The sequence below is a fragment of the Leptinotarsa decemlineata genome, unplaced genomic scaffold (assembly GCF_025532065.1).
Source record: "Leptinotarsa decemlineata unplaced genomic scaffold, Ldec_3_MD MMD2_tig00026354_RagTag_RagTag, whole genome shotgun sequence".
Taxonomy (NCBI): domain Eukaryota; kingdom Metazoa; phylum Arthropoda; class Insecta; order Coleoptera; family Chrysomelidae; genus Leptinotarsa; species Leptinotarsa decemlineata.
Genome location: NW_027412702.1, coordinates 10,280,902 through 10,298,326, shown reverse-complemented (window position 1 = coordinate 10,298,326; position 17,425 = coordinate 10,280,902). Strand labels below are relative to the sequence as shown.

Below are 17,425 nucleotides of genomic sequence, written 5' to 3'. Positions count from 1 at the left end.
TCCAATTCAAACGACTACCGTTTGGTCTCCATACTGCACCAGCTACTTGGCAACGACTTATAGATAGGGTTATAGGAGTGGATCTTGAACCATATGCTTTCGTTTATCTGGACGATATCGTTGTTGTCTCTGAAACGTTTGAGAAACATGTAGAAATACTTTCTAAGATTTTTAATAGGCTCATGTCCGCTGGTTTAACACTAAGTAAGGAGAAATGTCAATTTTGTCGCCCAGAACTACATTACCTTGGATATGTTGTTGATGTGAATGGACTTCACGTAGATCCTGCGAAAGTGCAAGCAATTTTGAATATTCCTTCGCCCACTAAAGTGTCTGATGTTCGTAGTATCATTGGTACTGCCTCATGGTACCGCAGGTTCATACCGAATTTTTCCTCTCTAATTCAACCTTTGACGGAACTTTTGAAAAGGAATGTAAAATTTTGCTGGACAGACCGACAGGAGGATGCGTTGAAACTCATAAAGGAACGACTGATATCAGCTCCTGTGTTGTCATGTCCTAATTTCGATTTGGAATTCGTCGTTCAGACCGATGCCAGTGCCTATGGAATTGGAGCTGTCCTAACTCAAACATATCCTGAAGAAGGTGAAAAAGTCGTGTGCTACCTTTCGAGATCTCTAACTAAGCAGGAAAGGAAGTATTCCACGACAGAGCGTGAATGCCTGGCCGTGTTGTGGAGCATCGAGAAGTTGCGACCATATATCGAGGGCTCTCATTTTACAGTGATCACCGATCATTGGTCATTGTGTTGGTTGAATAATCTTAAGGATCCGACGGGACGTTTAGCGAGATGGGCGCTGAAACTTCAACAATATAATTTCACGCTAGTACACAGAAAGGGAAAGGAGCACGTTGTCCCAGATATGCTTTCGCGATCTGTTCCAGTTGTAGATACCGTCGAAGAATCTGACATCAAAACTGATAGGTGGTACTTGAAAATGCTAGATAATGTTTCAAAAAATCCTCTTAGATTCCCAGCCTGGCGTATCGTGGGTTCGAACCTTTATAAGGCTGTTGATGCCAAGTGTAAATCTTTGGAACTAGTAGATGAAGGAGACAGATGGAAGCGCGTGTTACCCAAAAATAGTAGGAAATCAGTGTTAAAGAAGTGCCACGACGAACCAATTTCTGGTCATCCTGGTGTATTCAAAACTCTTCGAAGAGTTGCGCAGTATTACTATTGGCCCAAAATGAAATCGGACATTTCTAAGTATGTCCGAGAATGTGTAATTTGTTGTCAAAATAAACCGGAACAAAAGAAACCTGCTGGTTTACTGGTTCCCCGCAAGGTGGCTGACAAGCCTTTTCAAATCGTGTCTTGCGATCTCATAGGACCGTTACCTAGGTCGAGTCGCGGATTTAAATTTATTCTAGTTATAGTAGACAATCTAAGTAAGTTTACCATTGTAGTTCCACTTCGTAATGCTACTTCAAAGTTGGTATGTATGGCAATCGAAGAGAATCTTCTCTTAATGTTCGGGCAGCCGGAAGTACTCATAAGTGATAATGGCCCCCAATTCAAATCTAAGGAGTTCCACAACTTACTTGAGTCATATAATATTCGACAGTCTTTTACTGCTTTCTATCATGCTCAAGCGAACCCTACAGAGCGTGTCAATAAGACATTAGAAACAATGATCCGGTGTTATATCTCTGAAAACCACCGAGAATGGGACAAGCATATTTTTAAACTGGCTTGTGCATTACGTACGCAAGTTCATGAATCCACGAGACATACGCCGTATTTCACCATTTTTGGACGAGAAATGCCATCGAACTTATTTTCCCAACAGGGTGAGCAGCCATCCATCTGCCAAACGGAAGGAAACACATTAATGCAGGATAGGAGTAAAATGTTTCAGGAACTCTATGCAGATATCAAGAAAAGATTGGTTAGAGCGGCAGAAAAGAATAAACGTCTTTATGATTTACGTCATCGTCCCGTCACCTATAATTGTGGGGATCGTGTTTATCGAAAAAATTATGTCCTATCAGATGCGGCGAAGAATTATTCGGCCAAGTTGGCACCAAAATACCTGGGGCCATTTATCATTTCAAAGAAGGTCTCAACCTGGACATATGAGCTGAAGGACTCCGATGGAAGATTCAGGGGAACTTGGCACGCCAAAGACCTGAAGGCGTCACCTTAATAAGTTAGAGTCATTTTTTTTTATTTATTTTTTTTTTAATAGGTTCAGGTGGAATTTGTAACGGCTAGTTTAGCGTTACAACAAAATGAGCATGACTATTCAGGAACACCCTGTACTAGCCATTGAACAAAATGAATTTGTGGTTGTCTACTGACAGTTGAAGATTGTAGGAAGTTCGGCAAGCAAAACATTCTACGCACTCCACAAAAAGTGTTAAATGCCAGGGGATTAAAAAACAACAAACAAAACGAGTTCTCGAAGTTTGAACGAGAGAATAAGTCGAAAAAGTAGCGAACGGTTCACGAAGAATTTGAAGTGATTTCTTTTCATCCAAGTTTTGGGATTTTTCTTTGCTGAATCTTATGTTACACTAGTTTTCATGTTTTCTTGTGTAGATACGTTATAAACGTATTCGTGACATTTGGTTGAAAACTAGTACCTTGAGAGGGATTTACATTCGCTGCTTGTTCCTACAAAATCGTAAGTCGAAGATTTTCATACACAATTTTCTTGTAACTCGAAACCGAACGTTTTCAGGCAGCACTTTCCAACAAAATCGAGAAGCTGCCGAATTTCATATATGATCGTAGACCCTCATCAAAAGAGGTAGTTTTACTCTTATTAGTAATTAAGTAATAGGTTTCAATTTATTTTATTGTGCATTCTAGGGTCTTACTCAAGGGTCTCACTCTAGGATCGTACTCTTACTCTTACTATTGAGTCAGTCTCAGACAGTTGAATCCGTGACACAATTCTGATGTACCTCGATGAATTTGAATGAAATACCTTTTGTGCAGTTGGATTGGAGAGTGCAGTAATGCTGTTCACCCGCCGGTTACCAAGTTACATCTGAACCTGAATCCTGAATTATGTGACAGATAAGATGCATGATATTTGTTTGTGACTGTAGAGAAAACATATGTATTTATGATACTTACATTTATATCTATTATATAATTCTCCATATTCAACTATACGACATCTTACCACTCATTACGAATTAGCCTTAAAGTGTAAGCTTCACGTGCGCACGTTGAGTATATATATATATATATGTATGTATATGTGTATATGTGTGTATATATATATATATATATATATATATATATATATATATATATATATATATATATATATATATATATATGTAAATATATATGTATATATATTTTTTTTTATAGCTACATCACTAACCCTATTTTGATTGATAGGAATTTCATATGTGGTAAACTCAGAAGTAATCTCGAGTATGATACAATGCTATAATCAGTATTTACTCGTTACTATTAGAAATTAAACTTCTTTTTCACTCAACTCACTCATAAATTAGAACCTTGAAGAATTTCAGTGTACTTATCAATAATATTAATATACCTATTTTTTTGTCATCCAAACATATATCCTTTTTTTAATTTTTTTTTTCTTAATAAATAAGTGGTTCAAGGTGAAGCTTGCTATCTGTCTCTCCCGACAAATCATCATAGTCTTTCCAAACCAAATAAGCATAATTGTACTTATATCCAAGTTTTCAAAGTATAGTACAGGACGAAATCCAAAAGAACTGAAGGTTCCCCAGTTTGAACCTGCGAAAATAAACTGGTGGCGCCCCCTAGCATTTTCTTATATTTTATTTTTTTTTTTTTTTTAAACCCAGCCTACTCTCCGACTGCGCGCCGTGCATTTTTGGTTTTGCAGCGCGTTAACGCATTTCGTCCTGGGAAAGCTGTTGAAAATTGAGCCGTTGCATTTTATAATAGTAATTTTCTTGAGACAATCAGTATGATAACCGAAGTAATCAGTTGATTCTACTGTTAATATAATGTCATAATATTTATATTCTTTTTCCCGAAATTATAACATACAGAAAAATTTTTTTTATGAGACTTCATCAAATTCGAGTAAATTATTTGACTTTGCACAAAAAACACTTCGACATTTTGTTAATTTAAGCATTACATAAACAATAGTAATATTATTTTTATATTATTGAAACAACAACAATGAAAGTAAAACGTATCACTGGCTCCAAAATAGTTTGGTTATGATTTATAATCAATACAAAACTACAAAACCTCAGCTCAGCTGCTTGACTGAGAACCCTATTTATCGAGATATGCGCAATGGCTCAAAAAACAGGTACAGCTGGTATTTAACGTCCTTGTCTAACCAGTAGCGTCGCGCACTCACTTTCTGTCACTTTATTTTCAGTACCTAGTATCTTTAAAGACAGGAAACTTTCGTTTGCGGATTTTTTTACAAGCACCTTCATAAAATTAAGTACAAAAAAAAATGATCTTCAATGAAATAAATATACATAACAAACGAAAAGTTTCAAGAAAATCATACCTATTTACACCTGTCTGCGTAGAGGTAACGGCTAAACAATCAGCAGCAACTGTGACTTTTCAAATCTTTCGAATACACTATTGTAAAGTGCTGTAGGCTTTATTTCCATATAATGTAAACGAAATTTATTTCTAAAAGTCGATTAATAATATTTCAACTAATAGTACTGGCGGGTAATTACTAATTGGCACCTTATGAAAAATGAATTCTCCTACTAAAATTACTTCAAAATTACATTTCAATTGTCCACATTATTCCTACATAATTTTGCAATGGGATCCTATACTTTTGTGTTTCAGAGTAAAGGGAATCACTAGAATATCCGTATTAACACGGCCGAGGAAGCTATTATGTAGTGAAACATGTAGGTATTGTGGTTTTGAAAACGGTTCAGTGAAAATCTCGCAATGAAGTGAGAGAACAGGTTAAAAAACGGACTCGTTCGAGTGCATTGTGAATCCGCTGCGATATAGTTCGCTCTTTCAATCGTATATCATCTTCAATACAGTCTACTGGAAGTCCGAATAATTGCTGGTTAGGTGATTGCAAACCCCACAAGAACAAAAAAAAGAATAGTTATTGCGTGACCGACGATAGGGGAAAAACCACACCATAATCAAATACCTTTCAATCTCCAAAAATGAGTCACACTCAGACTGTAGACTTACGCAAACCGTCCATTAAATGTGTTTTTCATATACAGATGTATGTCGTGAGTTTTTTTTAAGAAAAACACAAGCACTACAGAAATATCCTTAATGCGCTCTAAGAGCGGTGCCAGTGCGAAAGTAGTGATTCACATTGGTTTTGAATCGCTGGAGATTAAATCCATTTGAAAAAACGTCCTCACTGGTTTATTCCACATGAACGCAGTTCTCCAACTTTAAAGTTCTTGAACAGTTAAGTTCTGAGTTGAACTTCAAAACGATGAGCATCCACAACCGTCGAGTGTTTCTGATATGTACCGCTCTTGGTGGAATTAAATGTGTCAAGTCACTAGAACACTTTCCGTAAAAGTATCTATAGAATAGAGACAAATCTCCAACCTTTCTTCGATGTCCCAAACCATCAAGGTTGCAAGTGATGTTCGCGTCTCCATCAGGCGGATGGATCTTTTCTGGATGGAATCCAGCAACTTTAGGGTATGCTTAGGGGTGGAGCTCCATACATGAGATCAAAAGTTGTTGAGGTGTGTTCAGTTTTCTGGTTCGGAACAGTGTTCAAAGCTTTTGACAAGCGGCTTTTGCAATTCCAGCGACATGATTGTGCCAAAACATATTGTTGTCCATTTCAACACCCTAACAAACGTATTGAAGCACAAAATTGAATTATCTGACCCAACAGTATTATATCTGGAGAAAACCGATGCCTGAACTTTTATGGCATTGAATTCAACCTGGTTACTTTCACCCCAATTTGAAATCACTTCTAGATCCTCATTAAGATATGCAGCCACCTGCTGTTGGTGAAGATGTACATCCGCCGCCGATGTCCTGGAATCCAACTAGAATGGAGAAACAAGTGTGCTGTCGTCAGCAAAGCAATATATTGGATTGTTGGCTTTTTCCAATAAGTTGTTGAAATACAATAGAAAGAGGGTTGGAAACAATACAGATCTCTTGGGAACTCCAGGGTTGATGGTGAAAGTATCTGAGAGGTATCCATCTACGGCCACTTGCAGGGAATGTTCTTTCAGAAAGCTGAAGAGCCATACACAAAAATGATTCGACAAGCCATAGCTTCGAAGTTTGGCCAGCAAACCCTCATGCCACGGTCGAAGGCCTTAGAAATATCAAGCGCTACAGCTCTTGATTCTCCATGTTTCTCGATTGCGTTATTCCAAATATGGGGGAAATACGATACAAGATCGCCTGTTGATCTTTGTTTACAAAAGCCACATTGATGATAGTAGGGTGCTAATGCCGACTGAACGCCTCCCCCCACCCCTTTTGACCTTGAGACGTCACACGACCTTGAATGACGTCACCTAACCTTGAACGTCGTACACGTAGTATGAGCTTGAATGCGGTGTTTGACCTTGAGTGTGGGGTTTGACCTTGACGTTCGACACTTCGACTACCTTGAGCTTGCTCCATGGCATTGAATGTTGACCTTGAAAGAAATCGTGACGTGTACAGAATATAACCTTGAACAGTGGGCGTTCGGCGTTGTCCCCTCCCTTGTTGGTAATTCCTATATAAGTTCAGAATATCGTATGACCTCACCTAACCTTGAACGTCGTACACATAGTATGAGATTGAATGCGGTGTTTGACCTTGAGTGTGGGGTTTGACCTTGACGTTCGACACTTCGACTACCTTGAGCTTGCTCTGTGGCATTGCATGTTGACCTTGAATGAAATCGTGACGTGCACAGAATATAACCTTGAACAGTGGGGTTCGGCGTTGCCCCCTCCCTTGTTGGTAATTCCTATATAAGTTCAGAATATCATGCTTCCACATTCAGTTTAGACACTCTAAAATACCCAAATAGGTAAACAGAAGTATTTGTCGAATTCCAAAGTGAAGACAACGAGTATCAACCCATCCGAGAGGGCGTTTTCGTCAGTGAGGTGAATATATATTTTATTTTAATTAACCGTAATTTCACTATATTTATGAATATGGATAATTTGAAATTTGACATTGAAAAAATTAATTTTTCTATAATTCAACAAAGTGAAGCTTTAGAGCAGAAACCTATAAACGCTCTGGTTATTGATAAAGAATATAAAATAGAAAAAATGTCAATGTATTCCACACGATATGGTAAATCAATTCAAGTAGTTTTATTGGATGAGGAAAGTGATACTCCTTTTAAAGCATGGCTTCCAAAACGTGTCACAGAGCAATTATCAGAAGACTTCATTCGTGAAGTGAATTCATCCAAAGCCAAATTCACACTTACTTATATGGGTCAAAGTTCGCAGGATTATCCTGGTGCTAAAACCCGATCATTGATGAAATTCAATGTTTTAGATTGAACATTTTGAAATTATGATTTTTTTTGTAAATAGTGAAAATATGGTAGATTAATATAAAATATGTATCAACTTGGTCACTTCATAGACATAGTCAGATTTCAAGTGAGTATTTTTTTTTATATTATTTGCAAACTAATGAATGCCATTTATGAATTTTCAGAACTCACCATTCTATAAATATGTGGATGCAATATTCAGCCCAAGAGTGGCCGGAAGCAGTGGATTTGGATTCCGCCATAAGAAAAATGGCTTGGGAGATGGCTGATCTGAGTTTTGATGCTCTACATTCATCAAATTATGATTTGAGTGTATGTTACGATGCTGAAGAGGTGCGAAAACTTTTGGAGCTTAGTGAGAAGTATGAACTCGGTGTGGCATTGTGTCATAAATATTCATATGGGAGTAGAAATTTGGATGAGTTCTGTGAGTTAATAATTGAAGCAGACTTGAAACATTTTCTTCAAGACATATGCACCTACCTACCGCAAAATATCATAGAGAAATATCAATTGGAACCACAGAGTCCCAACCCGCAACTGGAAGAAGCGATAAATGATGGTGTTGTAAATATTTGAAATCTGTTGTATATGTTTGTGAATAAAATAATGTTTCAATCCATATTTGTTTGTATCTAATTGTTTGGTGAATAAAAGATATAACATAATTATTGAGTGTTTTATTATTCATCAATATCGAATATTTCATAGCATATTACATGTCAATCTTATTACAATCCAGTTTGAACAGAGCCATTAAGAGCATTATATGATAGAACAGCATCGTGGAGGATGAGTGCATATACTTTGGTGTTTGCTGGAAACTTCACCTTGCGTGTTTCGAATTCTATTTTGATGTCGACAGTGGATGACTTCATAGCTTCGGGTTGATGGGAGCAGTCGATAATGAATAGTGGGTTGTTGCGAAAGCTACCAATATCCATCATCGGTTCACTCATAGTTTTATAATAGTAGCTACGTTGGAAGTTTTCATATGCATAGTAAGCTGATGAATCTAACTTCTTGTCGAAATCCAGATTCCAACGCTCATATGGGTATACTTCAGAGTTCAGAGATAGTCGAATATTATTAATATTCACATGTGTGAATTTCGTTACATCTTTTGACATATTTTCGGATTGGTCGGTGTTTTGAAAGCCGATGATGATATATCGTGGTCTTTCGAGGCTGCTGGTTGTCTTCACCGCCCATATATCCGAGGATGTATCACGAAGTGTGGGTAATTCATAAAGGTCCCACATACGATAAGCCACCTTCACTTTAGCATTATTACCATTTTTATTTATGCGATTCAATAGTTTCAGTTTCTGTCGATCTTCCGGCACAATGTGCCTGATTCTCCATTCTATTTTATTGATTTCCAAATCTGCATCGACTTCCCCAATGAATGAATTTTTGAATGAGCGAGCTATAATCAAAATGAGCTCCTGCTTCACATTCATTATCCCCTTATTGTAATCTTCAGCAAAACCCATGAGATACTTCAAGGGTAATTTACCACTAAATACATTGCTAACGGGATCGAATATATCTTGTTTATTCACATCGAGTCCCCATCCTATCGGTAGTAGCGAATTTGCATGCGTTTTTCCAAATGATATCATCGTTTTCATTGTGGTAGTTATGCCAGGTTTTCGAACAACAACCACTTGCTCACCACCCATTTCATAGCGAATTTCGTCGAAGAGAAAGGCGAGAGCATTATTGGATAGGTAGCACCGCTTTGTGGCATCAGATGGTGTGAACTTCCCCTCGATATAAATGTAACTATCTGCAATATCGAGTATGAGATCTTGATAATTGATTGGAATTCGTATTTCATCTGAATTTTTGTAATATGGTGAACCATACGGCTTATATGTATGCTCATGAAGGCTGATGAGGGAATGGTCGAACATGGGCTCCTCGAACACTTCCAATTTATCACTTGTGGTGATTGTCGCCATGTTATTACTATTTTTTATATCGCACCTTCAAGCCAATAGATTTGAGAAAGTTCAGGCTACTAGCACTTATTCTATATCTTGACCGTTTGGCAGATATACGTGGAATGAATCGACTGCTGGATTTTCGCTTCTTTAAATGCACATGATCATAACCTCCACCAAATACATTATGCTGACTCAACTGCTGCCGCTGCGGCAATCGCTGACTATTGAAGCACAACCCCATTTTTAGAAACGATAATCGCAGAATTTATAGTTCCATTAATGAATATCACCTGCTCAGCGTTAGGAAGTAACAAATACTGAGTAACAATTTGATCAACTTCAGCTTTATATTGACTTTTTTCACAGATGATCATCGCTCACCATCGTTTTTGCTCGATCGTTTGAATGCTTATCGAGGGTTGTTTTTTCAAATCAGATTGCAGCGATTTGATATCCTTATCCATATGCTCATACTTTTTTACAAATTCTAATTTCAGTCCAAGCGTAATGAGATCTTCCCTCACTGATACGGAATATTTTTCTACTCCATCTAATTTCAAATTAATTTTGTCAATATCAGTATCTAATTCTCCTCTCATCTTTGAGATGTAAAAACCGACATATCCTCGATTAACACAATCCGTACTCTCTTCAGGCTCTGCTATATTTTTCAAACGTTTATTTTCCATATCAAAGTTTCCATCGGTTGTTAATTTGAAACCAACTCCAGGCTGCCCACGCAAAACAGTATTTGAAACTGCCTTACTTCTGCGACCAAACTTATCGATGCTTCCTTTACTCATTTTCTTTATGATACACTAATGACAGTCATCGATGTTCTGAATCAACGTATGAGAAACGATGATTGTTACTAATGACTGTCGTCGATGTTGTGAATAAATATATGAGAAATGATGATTATTATAGCTTTATCAATTCCAATTTGACTATTATTTTTTCACCATTGAAATTGATCAGATTACCATTATCATCCAATATGCGAAGAGTGATATTGTCGAGGTATTGACGACCACCAGGTCGGATTGGCATATAAATAATATTTTGTGGCTCCTTGGTGAGTTTGTAACCGGGCTCTACATCAATATCAAATTCAAAGATGCTATGGATTTCATCGCCATTCGAATATGCTCCAGCTGTGACATTACAATCCACACGAATAATCCTCACCTTATTGATATTCACGGGCAATGTTGATTCATGTATTTCACCACAATTGAAAACATTGTCATCGAATCCTAGAAGTTCAGCAATGCTGTTTTCATGTTTGAGATGAATGTAATATTTCGATCGCATTTCACATTTCAGAGTGTTGTTGTTTGCACGTAGGAGAAATACTTCGTCGATATTTTCTTCAATTCCATTTTCTAGTTGCACTTCTTTGGATTTCATGAATCTTTGAATCACCTTATTAATTTCATCAATTTCATATGCCCCAGGTGGAATTTTTATAATAGTGGGGGGTGAGATAATTGTCTTCGAATAGCCGATAACATTATTCTTAGCATCTACATTGAATATGGAATTGTAGGAGTAGAAACCATGTAATCCCAGACCATAATTACTATTGGTATCCAATTCGATGGGTGGGTAGAAGTTGGCACTCAACTCGCTAGAGTATCCCGACAATGAAAACGTGCGTGACATGACTGACGAATTTTCGATGATTCATGTCTTTTTATTGCTGACAGCAGAAATTGTGGACCAATCGTCGCTTTTTCGGTGGTCTATCCATATCATTATGTGTGACTACATTCACATCATTCACTTTACAATAACAACAAAAAATTTTTCTTGTAGGTGGACCATCATTCATATCGGAATTACTACTGCTACCGCTGGAATCATTGTAATGCTCTTGACAGTACTGATACTTCAAGACATCAATATCATTTTGTAGGTTTTGTGGTAACTTATCCCATACAGATGCAATTTCATGTGATGCACACCCAATCAACACCTCTTTCGGCATATCAGCGAGTTGTTCTTTACTCATTTTTTGTAAAGTGCGTACTCTGGAATATGCGATCAATGAATGACTCATCCTCTTGATACTCTCCCTATCCTGTACTGGTGTTAACTCCATGTCTTGTTCTGAAGAAACTTCAAACACAAATGGCCACACCATACTGTGTTGAATCGTTGTTCACGCTTATAGTTATATGTGATAGTATTGATAGGATTCGAACCCATATAAAAATAGTGAATCAGTTCTTTGGGAGGGGGTAAATCGCCAAAACTATCAAAATATTTTATCGAAGTTCCCCTTTTTCTATATGCTACCCAATGTGTCCCTTGACCATGTCGACTATCCAAATTTACTATGGCAGATTCATATCGGAGTGGTCCTGATTTTGGTAAATCGTCACGCATATATACCCCCCGAAAATATGGAATCGTCATTTTCTTAGCGTAATAGTTGAGGTCTATATTGGAGAGAGCTCTTTTAGGTAGCAAATTTATGAGTTTTTTGAATTTTGAGGTTTCAAATAGACTCCTAATCCTTTGCGGTAAGGCTTCAAGTAGATACCACTTCCTTGTTTACCTATAGCAATTGCCTCCATGTGTTTATTATGGCGATTTGTCTCACTCAACTGCTCCCTACTCGCTTTTGCTGCTTGAACTGCTTTCGTTATACCAGCAGTAGCACCGGCTAAACTACCTAGTGCTGATAAACCAGCAAAAATTGGAATGAGTGGTAGTATTCCACCAATTTTAGGAATCGGTATGATTCGCGGTGTGCGAATTTTCTTTTTCCCACCTGCAGCCCTCATATATTTGCGTGCTGCTTTGAGTGCAATTTCAGCTGCTCTTTTAGAATTTTTACAACAAATTCACTTCCACCCGCTTTGTGTAGAACATCACGCACTTTCTGAACGATCCCAGAACCAAAAGCTATCACCTTAGAAGCTTTCAATATTTTTTTAACTTTTTTTTTCTTAATAGAACGCTTTTTCTTCGGAATGTGTGACTGCTTGGGAGATGAGTCACAACCCATACCAAATCGGCGTTTCCCTTTCATTATATTCGTAACTAGCCAAGCAGCTCCTTTTTCTCCAATAGTAGCGTCTTTTGCTTTGACACGATTCCAAGCACTTTCTGCAAGCTCCTTATCCGCTATGTGTCTAGCTGCAAGATTATCGGGGTTCTGTGAATATGCAATATCGTGTTTTTTGCATGCAAAATCCAGCTGATTGACACCCGAATCACCTCTCAACAATCTTTTCTGCAATTTGGTGCCCGGACCGCAATACTGATAGCCAGGTAAGTGTAATTCAAATGGTAGATTATTGATGAGGGAATTGATCAATCCTCTACCAGTTTTATTTGAATGCAATTCAGTAGATCTGCATCGACTCATAACCCCTATTTAAATAAAGGAATCGATGTGGAACCCTGCTTATATAGTCTCCAACTGTCATACAATGCGCATATTGAAGCAGAAGCAGCAATTTTCCATCGATAATTTCGATGAAAAAGTGGGTGGTGGATCGGGAAGCGGTGTCAAACAACGTCACGGATCTTTACTTCCACTTTCTATTCGCGGCCTGATTATTGGACCTTCTAACTGTGGCAAGACAAATGTTATGATTTCTTTGCTAACGCATCCTCTAGGATTACGATTCGCAAATGTTTATCTTTATTCAAAGTCTCTTTATCAACCTAAATACGAGTATTTACGTGAAGTATTATCTCCAATCGAAGGGTTGGGTTTTTACACTTTTGCCAATAATGCAGGTGAAATAGTAGAGCCTTCAGACGCCAAACCTGATTCGATATTCATTTTTGATGATGTTATGTGCGAGAAACAGGATGTTATACGATCATATTTCAGTATGGGTCGTCATAAAAATGTGGATTGTTTCTATTTAGCCCAAACATATTCACGAGTTCCGAAGCAATTGATACGAGATAATGCAAATTTTATCGTAATGTTCAAACAAGATGATATGAATCTCAATCATATTTTTTCCGACCATGTATCACCAGATGTAACATATAAGCAATTTCAAGATATGTGTGCGAGATGTTGGGAAGATAAATATGGATTTTTAGTAATTGATAAGGATCGAGAAGTGGTAAATGGACGTTATCGAAAAGGATTCGACGCTTTCATATATCCTTGACGTTCTTGAAGAATTGAATCACTTGAGTGCTAGATAGTGGAGATAACACTTCATTATACAAATTCTTGGAGTGAATTATGGAGGGAAAAAATGATGATGAAATATGTTTAAAAAGAAAGTTAATTGAAGCAACGGATGCCGTTCGGAAGAAATTCAATTATATCAAAAGTAGTCGTCTAGGTGATCAATCAGCACTCGAGAGGATCTATGAGCCAATAATAACACCTTTGAAAGTAATATCTGCCAATACTGAAGGAGCATCTCAAATGAATCAAGTGATGCAGAAAACAAAGCCTGCTACACCATTAACAGCCAAAACTATAATTGAAAGTGAGTGGAAACCGAAATTTGAAGGGGCTTCCTCGAAGGATCTTCAAACCTCTCAATTGACAACTTTAGATTCACAATCACCTAATGTATTCGATGATGGTGATGAAGTACAAAAGCATATAAAAAAGTTACTATCAGGAAATCCCTCTTACGATACAGTCTTTGGAGTACACATGAACACTGAAACGGGAAATTTACAAATGGGAGTAGCTGATGTGGAATTTATCGATGAGAAAATTGTGTTTATGAAAAATGGTAAAACTATTGGCTCTTATCAGGGCACTCCAAAACTATATAACTTGATATTCATGAAAGTACCATCGAGAAATATCCCCTCTTCCGATATGACCACATATGGTGATATACTCAAATTAACAAAGGCTGCATATAAATACAATGAGAGAAAACAAGGTCTTCTATCGAATAATTGGAAGAAATATAGAGAAATAATCCTACCATTATTATCCAATGGAAACCCTAGTAGAGAAGGTGCTGGCATGATCAAAATACCCACCCAGAAAAAATATATCAGAAATAAGCATACAGATTATGTTTATTGGAATGAACTCGAAGAATTGATTGATCGCCTTCGACTACTTTGGAGTTCACGACTGGCTGGACATACCGGACATGATAATGAAATATTAGCCATAATTGAGGAATTACGTGAAGAAGGATTAGTCTATTGACCGCAATATCATGAACATGATGTGTGAAACTGGCTCAGTCGATCACAAACGATCTAACTATGCATACCACAATTGATAAATTTGGTCGTAGAAGAGGTGGTGTTAGTAAACCAATAGTTGGAAGATCTGGTGTTGGATTCATTCTCACACCAAATGGTGATTATGATATTCAGAATAAGCGGTTTCAAAATGTTGGTGAACCTGTAGACAGTAAAGATTCTGTTACTAAAGGATATGTTGACGATCACATTAGAAAAGTCAATGAGACAACTCTGAAGTATTTCCAAGAATTCATTGCATCAACGCTACGTAACATCGGAAAACATATTGATTCAAAACATAATGAGGTGCAAATAATCATTGACAAAAATGCACTCATCACTTCTGCATTAGCTGATCAATTGAGTAATGTGGAAAAGCGAACTGACGTAATAGCTAAGTTGGTTGATACTTTTACTGAGCGAGTCATTGAAGTTTAATAGTCAATCGTTACACTTGCACCTGAACAGTAGAAAAGTGATTCCTCAATTTTATCATCTTGAAGAAGTCTTAGAGCAGTAATATGAGTAATGCAAAATGGCAGGTTGTGAAAGAAATACACAAGCCGGCGCGTCGAAATTTCCCCCGTCGGAAGACAATAATAAAGGGTTTTTCTGACTTGTGGCAGATGGATTTGATGGAAATGCAACCATATTCTAAAGAAAATGAGGGATGTAGGTACATCCTTATAGTTATCAACTGTTATTCAAAGTTTGTATGGTCAAGGCCGTTGAAGAATAAAACTGGTGATTCAGTTACTGCAGCTATGGCAAGCGTGTTGAAAGATGCTAAATATACTCCAAAAAATTTACAATCTGATCATGGTACTGAGTTCTATAATTCGAAATTCTCATCGTTAATGAAGAAACACAACATCAATCATTACTCAACATTCAGCACAAAAAAAGCTGCAATTGCAGAACGAGTAATCAGAACATTGAAGAGTTGGCTTTATAAGGAGTTTTCACTTCAAGGTCATTACAAGTGGTTGAACATTCTTCCTAGAATTACTCGTCAGTATAACAACAAAGTTCATCGTACGATTGGTATGAAACCTGCAGATGTGAAACAGTCTACTAAATTGTCAATGTATGCCGAATCTAAGAGTCCACATGTGAAACGTAAAAAAAATACGTTTAAAATTGGGGATAGTGTTCGAATCAGCAAATATAAAAATGCATTCGATAAAGGTTATACAGCAAATTTTACAGCTGAAATATTCAAAGTTGTGAAAGTTAATAATACAGAACCTATAACTTATGCATTAGAAGATGTGAATGGGCAACCAATCAAAGGCTGTTTTTATGGGCTGGAGTTGAATAAAACGAAAGATCCCAATACGTATTTGGTGGAGCGAGTTTTAAAAAGAAAAGGACATCGCCTCTATGTAAAGTGGCTGGGGTTCTCTGAAGATCACAACTCATGGATCGATGAAAATTCTTTAGTGTAATGACATTATCATGATTGTACTCAATATTAGATAAAAAATAAAAAAATAGTGTATTAAAATTGTTTTATTTATTAAAAACTAAATAGAATAATAACCTTAGAAATGATGCAAGTAATATGTAAACTATTGGTTTTATTTTTCATAAATTCAACATATTGAAATCACTTCAAGATGTGTATGTTAGCATAAGATTTCCATGAATCCTCCGTCTCTCTATCCGCTCTTCATGGGTTAGACACCAGCACTCTCGAAAGTGGACATCTCTGTTGGGGTGAAATTGGCCGACATTCTCACACAATTGCCAATCATTTCTACAAGCACTGCATAAATTGTTCCAACAATCCACACTATATTCACCACATTGTAGACATCGCTGGACTAATGTATCGCAAGTCGCTACACAATTTATGCATATATTCCTTGAAATGCCCATATTATTACACATAATCTCTTTCGAACATTCTCTGCACTGCTGGCGGTAGTCACTTACTTCTAGAGTTGAACCATTTATCCTCTTCCGAAGTGGGTCTGGATTCCTTGCCACAACACATCTACGACACAGGCCGGTACATGGGTTGATATATGTTTCAGGCCAATACCCATGGCAGTTGTAACACATTATATGTTTGCCAATTTTGATTGGAAAGCCGCGTATTGTCGGTTTTGTATCCCACTCTTTAGGGAAAGACATATTCACTGATAGATGTACAAATATTCAATCGATGAATTTAACTACACTCTCACGCTCCCATGTTTCCCTCTTATAAACAGGTACCGTGAAGAGTGGGGTAGAGTGGAGGGAGCTACCACCACCACTGTCAAAAATCATATAAAAATCGGTGAGTGATTGTAAACTTCAGTCAGTATTCAAGTATCATCACAAGAATACATTAATATGTCTGCCCAGAGAGCTGCTGTGTTAGCATTATTATCTCAGAGAGATATTAATAACCATGAGCTGGTGGAAGAGTTTGAAGACGTTGGACAGATAGTGGGTGTTGACGAAGAAAATGATGGTGGAGATATGCAGTATGAGGTGAATGAGCAAGGTGCAGAAGGTGGCTTAAATATCGAAGACGATGAGGCAATTGAGCAAGGTGTTGGGGATTTAGACATTGATGATGATGAAGAAGGTCTTGTTGAAGAAGAAGATGAAGGTATCGCAACAGATTCGACTCACGAGACTGACGACAGCGGAGTAGTTATTGGCAATGTTGAGTGGTTGAATATCACTGAGACATTGGATGATCCGTTAGATTTGTATTGTGTAACGGATAGCCATGTCAGGATCAAAACGATTGACGGTGAAATAGAGAAGTTGTGT

General features: G+C 37.3%; 1 protein-coding gene and 1 long non-coding RNA gene across 2 annotated transcripts in view; both read left to right on the top strand.

Annotated features, from left to right (window-relative positions):
- The window catches only part of unc-5, a 706,638-nt gene that overhangs the window by 145,723 nt on the left and 543,490 nt on the right, over window positions 1-17,425 (top strand). The gene's annotated exons all lie outside the window — the stretch shown is intronic.
- Window positions 2,188-3,147, top strand: LOC141486335 (uncharacterized). The gene is made up of 3 exons (XR_012467778.1): window positions 2,188-2,651; window positions 2,709-2,777; window positions 2,840-3,147. It is a non-coding gene; the product is annotated as an uncharacterized lncRNA (long non-coding RNA).